Source organism: Physeter macrocephalus, chromosome 1 (genome assembly GCF_002837175.3).
Source record: "Physeter macrocephalus isolate SW-GA chromosome 1, ASM283717v5, whole genome shotgun sequence".
Classification (NCBI taxonomy): domain Eukaryota; kingdom Metazoa; phylum Chordata; class Mammalia; order Artiodactyla; family Physeteridae; genus Physeter; species Physeter macrocephalus.
The window spans coordinates 52,741,434-52,752,313 of record NC_041214.2 but is presented as its reverse complement, the minus strand read 5'-3'; the positions used below and the strand labels follow the sequence as shown (position 1 = coordinate 52,752,313).

Sequence of the window (10,880 nt, the reverse complement as noted above, 5' to 3'; positions counted from 1 at the left end):
CCGTGTACCGCAAAAAAAAAAAAAAAACCATGGAGAAAAGAGAAAAAAAAACCTAACGAAATTATGGGACACAAACAAGACAAGCAATATATGAATTATGAAAGTTCCAGAATGAGAAGAAAGGGACAGAGAACTTATTTGAAGAATGGATGAAAATTTCCCAAATATGAGGAAGAAAATGAATATCCAAATTCAAGAAGTCAAAAGTTTCCAATGAGGATGAACTCAAAGAGCCCCACACCAAGACCGATTTTAAATAAACTGTCAAAAGTCATAGACAAAGAAAGAACCTTGAAAGCAAGAAGAGAAAATCAACTCATCATGTATAAGGGAGCTTCCATAAGATTACCAGTGGATTTCTCAGAAGAAACGTTACAAGCCATAGGGGAGTGGGATGATATATTCAAAGTGCTACAAGAAAAAACTACCAACCAAGGATACTATAACCAGCAAAATAATCCTTCAAAATTGAATGAGAATTATTTTCCCAGATTAATATAAGCTGAGGGAATTCATCATCACTGGACCTGCAAGGGATTCCTCCAAATTAAAATGCTTATCACAAGACAGCAAGATAAAAACACACAAAAATATAAAGCTGGCAAAAGTAAATATATAAGCAAATACAGAATACTATGATATTGTAATGGTGATAGATAAAGCACTTCTAATTCTGGTACAGAATTTAACAGACAAATGCATAAAAACAATTCTAACTATAAAACTATATAAAGATGCAATTGTTTAACAAAATGTCAACAATTGAAGAAGATAAAGGGTATACAGGAGCTCTCTGTACTACACCTGTCAGTTTTCTTTAAATTTGAAATTATCAGAAAATGTTTTCTATACACCAGCAATAAACAAGTGGAATTTAAAACAAAACCATTTACATTAGCACCAAAAACCAAAAAAAAATGAAGTACTTAGGTATAAATCTAACAAAGTATATACAATATTTATTTGAGAAAAATCACAAAACTCTGATGAACAAATTCAAACAGCTAAAGAAAGAGATATTCCATGTTCATAGATTTGAAGACTCAATACTGTCAAGACAATGATTCTTCCCAACTTGCTCTCTAGATTCAATGCAATCCAAATCAAAATCCCCACAAGTTATTTTGTGAATATCAACAAATTGATTATAAAGTTTATGTGGATAGGCAAAAAACCCAGAATAGCCAACACGATTTGAAAGAAAACAATAAAGTTGGAGGACTGACATTACTCAACTCCAAGACTTCCTAGAAAACTATAGTCAAGACAGTATGGTATCAGCAAAAGAACACACAAATAAATCAATGGAACAGAACAAAGAGCCCCAAAATAGACACACATAAAAACAGTCAGCTGATCTTTGACAAAGGAGCAAAAGCAATACAATGAAGCAAAGATACTCATTTCAACAAATGGTGCTGGAACAGCTGGACATTCACATGTATAAAAATGAACCTCATCATTGACCTTATACTTTTTACAAAAATTAACTCAAAAGGGATTACAGACCTAAGTTTAAAACATAAAACTACAGAACACCTAGAACATAGAAGAAAAGCTAGATAACCTTGGATATGTATACTTTTTAAATATATCATCAAAGTCACGACCCATGAAAGAAATAATTGATAAGATGGACATCATTAAAATTTAAAACTTCTTAAAAGTAGGTGGAGGGGGTCAATAGGTACAAAGTTCCAGCAATAAGATAATTAAAACATGGTGATGTAATGTGCAGCATGGTGACCAAAATGAATAATCTGTATTGCATATTTGAAAAGTTGCAAAGAAAATAGATCTTAAAACTATGACAAGAAAAAAAAATATTTTTAAAGAACAATGAAAATATTTCAAATGATTTAAGGATTTTGAAATTTTTTCAAAATGTAGTTTGAAAATACCACATACTTTTCCCTTAAAAATATCAGTATGATTAAAAAAAAAAATCTACTCTGCAAAGGATAACATCAGAGAATAAAACAACAAGCCACACATTGGGAGAAAATATTTGCAGAAAAACACATCTGATAAAGGACTGTTACCTAAAATATTCAAAGAACACTCAAAAATCAAAAATAAGAAAACGAGCAGCCCAACTACAATATGGCCCTTAAGAGACAACACACAAAAGATGGCAAATAAGCATATGAAAAGATGTTCCACATCATATGCCATCAGGGAAATACAAATTAAAATAACAATGAGATACCACTAAAAACCTATTCAAATGGCCCAAACCTGGAAAACTGGCAATACCAAATGCTGTTAAGGATGTGGAGCAATAGGAACTCTCATTTACTGTTGGGAATGCAAAATGGTACAGCCACTTCAGAAGTCAGTCTGGCAGTTTCTTAGAAAGCTAAATATACTTTTACCATTTGATCCAGCAATTCCACCCCTTAGTATTTACCCAAAAGAGTTGAAAACATGTCTGCACAAAAATCTCCACACAGATGTTTAAAACAGCTTTATTCATAACTGCCAAAACCTGGAAAAAAGATATTATGCAATAATAAAACGGTCAATTCACTAGGGAGATATAACAGTTATGAATATATATATACTTAATAACAGAATACTCAAATATATGAAACAATGACAGAATTGAAGGAAAAATAAGAGAGTAACACAATAAGAATAGATTTCAATAACCCACTTTCCATATGGATAGAACAACCAGACAGAAGATATCTATAAGCAAACAGAGGACTTGAACAACACGGTAGATCAACTGCACCTCACAGACATATACAAAACACTCCACCCAACAGCAACAGAATACACATTCTTCACAACTGTACATGGAACATTCCTGAAGGACAGATCACGTGTTAGGTCACAATAACTCTTAACAAATTTAAAAAGACTGAAATTATACAAAGTATCGTTTCTGACCACAATAAAAAGAAACTTGAATGAAACAACAGCAGCAGAAAAACTGGGAAATTCATAAAAATGTAAAAATTAAACAACATACTCTTAAAAAAAAAACCAATGGGTCAAAAAAGAAATCAGGGTTTCCCTGGTGGCACAGTGGTTGGGATTCCGCCTGCTGATGCAGGGGACACGGGTTCGTGTGCCCTGGTCCAGGAAGATCCCACATGCTGCGGAGCGGCTGGGCCTGTGAGCCATGGCCGCTGAGCCTGCACGTCCGGAGCCTGTGCTCCGCAACGGGAGAGGCCACAACAGTGAGAGGCCCATGTACCACAAAAAAAAAAAAAAAAAAAAAAAAAAGAAATCACAAGGGCAATTAGAAAATATCTTGAGAAAAATGAAAATGAAAACACAACATACCAAAACTTATGGGTTGCAACAAAAGCTGTCCTAACAGGGTAGTTTATAGCAGGAAATGCCTATGTTTAAAAAAGGCCAGAAGTCTCAAACCAACAACCTACCTTTACAACTCGAAGAACTAGAAAAGGAACAAAATATAATAAAAGAAATAAAAAGGATTATGAAACTACTATGAACAATTATATAGCAACAAATTAAATAACAGGAAAAAATGAATAAATTTCTAAAAATATATAATTTATTAAGACTAAATCATAAGGAAATAAGAAACCTGAACAAGCAAGGAGAATGAATCAGCAATAAAAAACCTCCCAACAAATAAAAGCTCAGGACCAGATAGCTTCACTGGAGAATTCTACCAAACATTTAAATAACAATGCCATCCCTCTCAAAATTGAAGAGGAGGGAACACTTCCAAACTCATGTTATAAGCCATCATTATTACCCTGATACCGAAGACATACAAACATACCACAAGAAAATAAAACTACAGATGAATATCCATGAGTAACATTGATGCAAAAAGATCAACAAAACACTACCAAACCAAATTCAGCACCACATGAAAACACTTTACAGCATAACCAAATGGGATTTATCCCTTGAATGAAAAGAACATTAAATATACAAAAATCAATAAATGTAATATACCACATTAACAGAATGGAGAACAAAAAAAAGACATGATTGGAACTTCCCTGGTGGCCCAGTGGTTAAGAATCCGCCTTCCAATGCAGGCAACATGGGTTTGATCCCTGGTCGGGGAACTAAGATTCTACATGCCTCAGGGCAACTAAGCCCACACGTTCTAGAGCCCGTGGGCCACAACTAGAGATCCTGCGCACCGCAAGTACTGAGTTCACGTGCTCTGGAGCCCACGTGCCACAGCTAGAGAGCCCACACGCCACAACTAGAGAGCCCGTGCACCACAACTATTGAGCGCATGCACCCTGGAGCCTGCAGACCACAACTAGAGAGAAGCCCACGCGCTACAACAAAAGATCCTGCGTACCACAACTAAGACCCAACACAGCCAAATAAATATTTTAAAAAACCAAAACACATGATCATCTCAGTTGATGCAGAAAAAAATCATTTCATAAAGTTCAACACCTTTTCATGATAAAAACAGTCAACAAATTAGGAATAGAAGAAAAGTACCCCAACATAAGAAAGGTCATATATAAAAGACCCAGGGATAACATCATACCCAACAGTGAAAAACTGAAAGTTTTTCCTCTAAATTCAGGAACAAGACAAGGATTCCCACACTCACCACTTCTACTCAACACAGTACTAGAATTCTTAGCCGGAGCAATTAGACATGAAAAAGAAATAAACAGCATCCAAATTGGAAAGATATCTCTGTTTACAGATGACATGATCTTATATGTAGAAAATCCTAAGATTACACACAGACACACAATGTTAGAACTAATAAATTCAGAATCAACAGTCAAAAATAATTTGCATTTCTATATACTAACAATGAACAATCTGAAAAGGAAATTAAGAAAACAATCCCACTTACAGTAACATTAAAAAAAAAATTTAGGAATAAACTTAACCAAGGAAGCAGAAGTCTTAATACTGTTAAACCTTTGCAGTAGTCCATACTACCAAAGCTATCTACAGATTCAAAGCAATTCCTATCAAAACCCAAATGGAATTTTTTGCAGGAACAGAAAAAAACAAAAACTCTGAAATTGATATGGAATCTCAAAGGACCCAAGTAGCCAAAACAATCTTGAGAAGGAACAAGACTGGAGGCCTCATACTTCCTGATTTCAAAATATATTACAAAGCTACAGTAATCAAAGTATGATATATGCATACAGACAGACATACAGACAAATAGAACAGAAAAGAGAGCCCCAAAATAAACCTTGTGTATATGGTAAAATGATCTTCGACATGGTGACAAGACTACACAATGGAGAAATGAGAGCCTTTTCAACAAATGTTGGGAAAACTGTATATTCACATGCGAAAGAATGAAGGTGGACCCTTTTCTTAACACCATATATAAATATTAACTGAAATGGATTAAAGAGCTAAGCATGATACCTAAAACTATAAAACTCCTACAAGAAAGGGTAAAAGCATCGTGACATTGAAACGGTCAATTATTGCTTGCATATGACACCAAAAGCACAGGTTTAAAAGAAAAATTAGATAAATGGGACTACATCAAACCTTAAAACTTCTGTACAGGAAACAATCAACAGAGTGAAAAGACAATTTATCAAATGGTAGAAAATATCTGCAAACCATAGCTCAGGTAAGGTGTTAATATACAGAATATATTTTAAAATCCCTACAACTCATAAACAGAAAACCAAATAACCAGATTAAAAATTGGTAAAAAAACTCAAACATTTCTCCAAAGAAGATGTGTAAATGGCTGACAGGAATATGAAAAGATTCTCAACATTACTAAATCAACAGCAAAATGCAAATCAAAAACAAAGATACCACATTATACCTGTTAGGATGGTGACTATCAAAAAAAAAGAAAAATTAAGTGTTGGCAAGTATGTGAAGAAATTGGAACCCTTGTGCACTGTTGGTTAGATTGTAAAATAGTGCAAGCAGCTATGGAAAAAGTATGGAGGTTCCTCAAAAAATTAAAAATTGAACTACCATAGGGATTTAGCAATCCCACTTCTGAATATATAACCAAAAAGAAATGAAAGCAGGATATTGAAGAAATATTTGCACACCCATCTGCACTGCAGCATTATTCACTATATCTAAGATGTGGAAACAATCTAAGCGTCCATCAATGGATAAACACATAAAGAAAAGGTGGTATATACATAGACTGGAATATTATTCAGCCTTGAAAAAGATGGGAATCCTGTCCTGTGTTACAACATAGATGAAACTTGGTACATTATGCTAAGTGAAATAAGAAAATAAAAAAAGACAAACACTGCATGATCCCACTTATACATGAGTTGTCTGATGCAATCAAACTCATAGAAACACAGTAGAATGGTGACTGCCAAGACAGGGGAGGAGGGGGAAACTGGGAGTTGTTGTTCCAAGGGTTTAGAGTTTCTGTCACAGAAGATGAAAGAGTTCTAGAAATCTTCTGTACAACAGTGTGCATATACATAACAATACTAAAATATACCTTGAAAATGTTTAAAATTATGATTTATGTGTTTTTTACAATTAAAAAAATCATTTGAATGCACCATAGATATAAACAAAAAAGCTAAAATTATAAATGCAAATTAAAACCATGAAATGGCACTACAAGCCCCCCACTTGGGCTAAAATTAATAAGACTAACACACCAAGTGTGGGTGAATTTCTAAGTAACTGGAACTCATATACATTTCTGGTGGGAATATAAAATGATACAGCCATAGAAAATCATTTGGAAGGCTATTTTTTTTCTTATAAAACTAAAACAGACACCTACACTATGACTCAGAAGTTCCATTACTAGATTTTCACTTAAGAGAAATGAATATAGATATCCACAAAAAAGACTTGTAAAAGAAATGTTTGTAGTAGCTTTATTCATAATAGCCCAACCCAGAAATAGCCCAGGAGTCCATAACAAGAAAATAGATAAACTGTGATAGTTCACTACTAGCAATAAACAGGAATGAAGTAATGATACGTACATCAAAGCATTATGCTTACTGTAAGAAGCCACTTGTAAAATATCACTACTATGTAAAATATCACTACTATGTGATTATATATACATAAGATTCTAGAAAAAAAGTAACATATCCATACAATACTATTCAACAATAAAAAGGAAAGAACTACTGACATACACAACAACATGAATGAATCTCAAACGTATCATGCGGAATAAAAATTTTTAACACTCATGAAAACTCATCTACGGTAGAAAAAAGTCAACACAGTGGTTACCTCTAAGGAGAATGCAAGCAGGAATTAATTGTCAAAAATTATAAGGGAATTTTCTGGGGTAATGGTAATATATTTTGGAAGGTATATACATGCATCAAAACACAGCAAGTGTATGCTTAGAATTTGTGCATTTCAATGTATATAAATTTTGCCTCAGAGAAAAATGTCAAAGTTTTGTTTTCAAAAGGAAAAATTTAGGGACTTCCCTGGTGGCACAGTGGTTAAGAATCCACCTGCCAATGCAGGAGACACAGGTTTGATCCTTGGTCTGGGAAGATCCCACATGCTGTGGAGCAACTAGCCCGTGTGCCACAACTACTGAGCCTGCACTCTAGAGCCCGCAAGCCACAAATACTGAAGCCTGTGCACCTACAGCCTGTGCTCCGCAACAAGAGAAGCCACCGCAATGAGAAGTCCACGCACTTCAACGAGTAGCCCCGCTCACTGCAACTACAGAAAAGCCTGCACACGGCAACGAAGACCCAATGCAGCCAAAAATAAATAAATAATTTTTTTTAATGGAAAAATTTATAAAGGAATACTGAACTCTACTTACTCATAAGTATGCAGAAGTATTTAAGGGGAAAGCCTACTGATGCCTGAAACTGGAAATGCATCAAAAAATTTGGATAAATTAATGGATAGTGAGAGAAATAGATAAATGGATAGATATGTGATAAAGTAAATAAAATGGTAATGGTAATATCTAGGTGGTGGATATATGGGTATTCACTGTAAAACTCAATTTTGCTGTATGCTTGAAATTAACCATAAAAATATGTTGAAAAATATCTATGGGATATATTTAAAGCAGTGATTAAAAGAACATCCATACACTTAAACACCCTTATCAACAGAAATGAAATACAAATATAAATAAATTAGCAGCTCAAAACACTTGAAAAAACATAACAAAGTAAACCAAAGAAAGCACAAAGCAGAAAATAAAAATAAAAGCAGAAATTAACAAGGTAGAAAATGGAGAAAAAGATCTAAATAATAAGTCAAAATGATTTATTTTAAATTAAAAAAATAGATAATCAACCATCCAACTTAATAAAGCAAAGGAGAAAGCATAGATAAACAACATAATAAATGACAAGAGGAAAATAAGCATTGAAACAGAAGAAAAAAAGTTTAAATCATAAGAAACTACTTTGCCGACTTCTAGGCAAATAAATTTCAAAATATAGATTAAATAAGTAATATACTAGAAAAATAGTTTACCAAAATTAAATCTATGAGAAATATAAAGTTTAAATTGACCATTTTCTGTTGAAAAAATAAAGTTATCAATGCACCATTCAACAAAAAAGCACCAGGCCCAGATGGTTTCACAAATCTACCAAAACTCTGAATACCAGACAATCCCAATGCTCCACAAATAGTTCCAGAGCATTAAAAATGAAGGAAAACTTACCAAATCTTTGTATGAAGCAAGAATAATGTTAAGAGAATAACTGATAAACACGATGTAAAAAAAAAACCAACATCACGTATGACTATAGAAGTACTAAACTTAAAAATTAGTGAACAGAATCCCACATCAAAAAAATACTCGGGCTTCCCTGGTGGCGCAGTGGTTGAGAGTCCGCCTGCTGATGCAGGGGACACGGGTTCGCGCCCCGGTCCGGGAAGATCCCACATGCCGCAGAGCGGTTGGGCCCGTGAGCCATGGCCGCTGGGCCTGCGTGTCCGGGGCCTGTGCTCTGCAACGGGAGAGGCCACAGCAGAGAGAGGCCCGCGTACCGCAAAACAAAACAAAACAAAACAAAACAAAAAAAGAAAATACTACACAAGACCAATGGAGATTTATTCCAGAAAAGCAAGATTAGTTCCTTAATAGATCTAAGGGAAAAAAACAAAACAAAACTTGATTCTATCCACAGATGATGAAAAAACCTTCAACAAAATTCAATATCCATTCCGGGAAAAAAACAAAAACAAAGTGATAGATCCTCTCTTAACATGACAAAATATATACACTTTAGCCCCAGAGCCAGTATATTTCTTTATAAGGAAACACTAGGAGCTTTTACACTAAAATCAGGAAAAAGACAAGGATGTATATCACCTCCACTGGTATTCAATATTTTATTGGAAGTAAAAGCCAATGCAATTAGATGAGAGAAAGCAAATGGAAGAAAAAAAACTGGAAAAGAAGTAAAACTATTTCTATTTGCAGACAACATGATAGTGTATCTGATAAACCCTAGAGAATCAATGCTAAAACTAACTCAAGCAATAACAGAATTGAGTAAGGCATCAGGGTATAAAATTAACATAATCCATACTACCAAAAATAATATACATAGTCAATGCAATCTCTATTAAAATTCCAATGGCATTTTCACAGAATTAGAACAAACACTCCTAAAATTTGTATGGACCACAAAAGACACCAAATAGCCAAAACAATCTTGAGAAAAAAGAAAAAGCTGGAGGAATCATGCTTCCTGATTTCAATCTATATTACAAAGCATTCAAAACAATATGGTTTCGGCATAAAAACAGACACATAGATCAATGGAACAGATTAGAGAGCTCAGAAATAAACCCATGTGCATATCATCAATTAATTTACATCAAAGAAGTCAAGACTAAACAATGAGGAAAGAATACTCTCTTCAATAAATGATGTTGAGAAAGCTGGATAGTCATGTGTAAAAGAATGAAACTGGGCCACTATCTTACACCATACACAAAAATGAACTCAAAATGGATTTAAGACTTAAACATAAGACCTGAAACCACAAAACTCCTAGAATAAAACATAGGGGAAAATATCCTTGACATAAGTCTTGGCAATGATTTTTGGGAATAGACAACAAAAGCAAAAATCAACAAATATGGCTACATTAAATGAAAAGGTTTCTGCACAGCAAAGGAAACTATCAATAAAATGAAAAGGCAATGTACTGAATGGGAGAAGATATGTGTAAATCACATATCTAATAACAAGTTAATATCCAAAATACAGATGACTCTTGAAGAACTCAGGGGTTGGGGTATCAACTCCTCCCTCCCCGCCACAGTCAAAAATCCTCATAACTTTTAACCCTCCACATCCCCAGATCCACATCCATAGATTCAACCAAACTCAATAGTGTAGTACCGGAGTACATATGTATTGGAAAAAACTAACGTATAAGTGGACCCTTGCAGTTCAAACCGCTGTCGTTCAAGGGTCAACTGTATATAAGAAACTCATACAGTGCTTGCTTCGGCAGCACATATACTAAAACTGGAATGATACAGAGAAGACTAGCATGGCCTCTGCACAAGAATGACACGCAAATTTGTGAAGTGTTCCATATTTTTACAATAGTACAAAGCTACAGTAATCAAAGTAGTATGGTATTGGTACAAAAACAGGCATACGGATCAATGTAACAGAATAGAGAGCCCAGAAATAAACCCACACACCTACAGTCAATTAATCTTCGACAACGGAGGCAAGAATATAAAATGGGAAAAAGTCTCTTCAGCAAGTAGTGCTGGGAAAGTTGGACAGCTGCATGTAAATCAATGAAGTTAGAACACACCCTGACACCATGCACACAAAAAAAACAAAATCAAAATGGCTTCAAGGCTTAAACACAAGATATGATACCATAAAACTCCTAGAAAAGAGCACAGGCAAAACATTCTCTGACATAAATCATACCAATGTTTTCTTAGGGCAG

The 10,880-nt window shown here is 34.4% G+C and overlaps 1 protein-coding gene and 1 non-coding gene across 8 annotated transcripts in view; one reads left to right on the top strand and one right to left on the bottom strand.

Moving 5' to 3' along the window:
* Positions 1-10,880, bottom strand: part of RSRC1 (arginine and serine rich coiled-coil 1) — a 440,472-nt gene that overhangs the window by 394,833 nt on the left and 34,759 nt on the right. The window lies entirely within an intron of this gene.
* On the top strand, positions 10,409-10,515 carry LOC112065053 (U6 spliceosomal RNA). Its single transcript, XR_002891810.1, has one exon. It is a non-coding gene; the product is annotated as a U6 spliceosomal RNA (small nuclear RNA).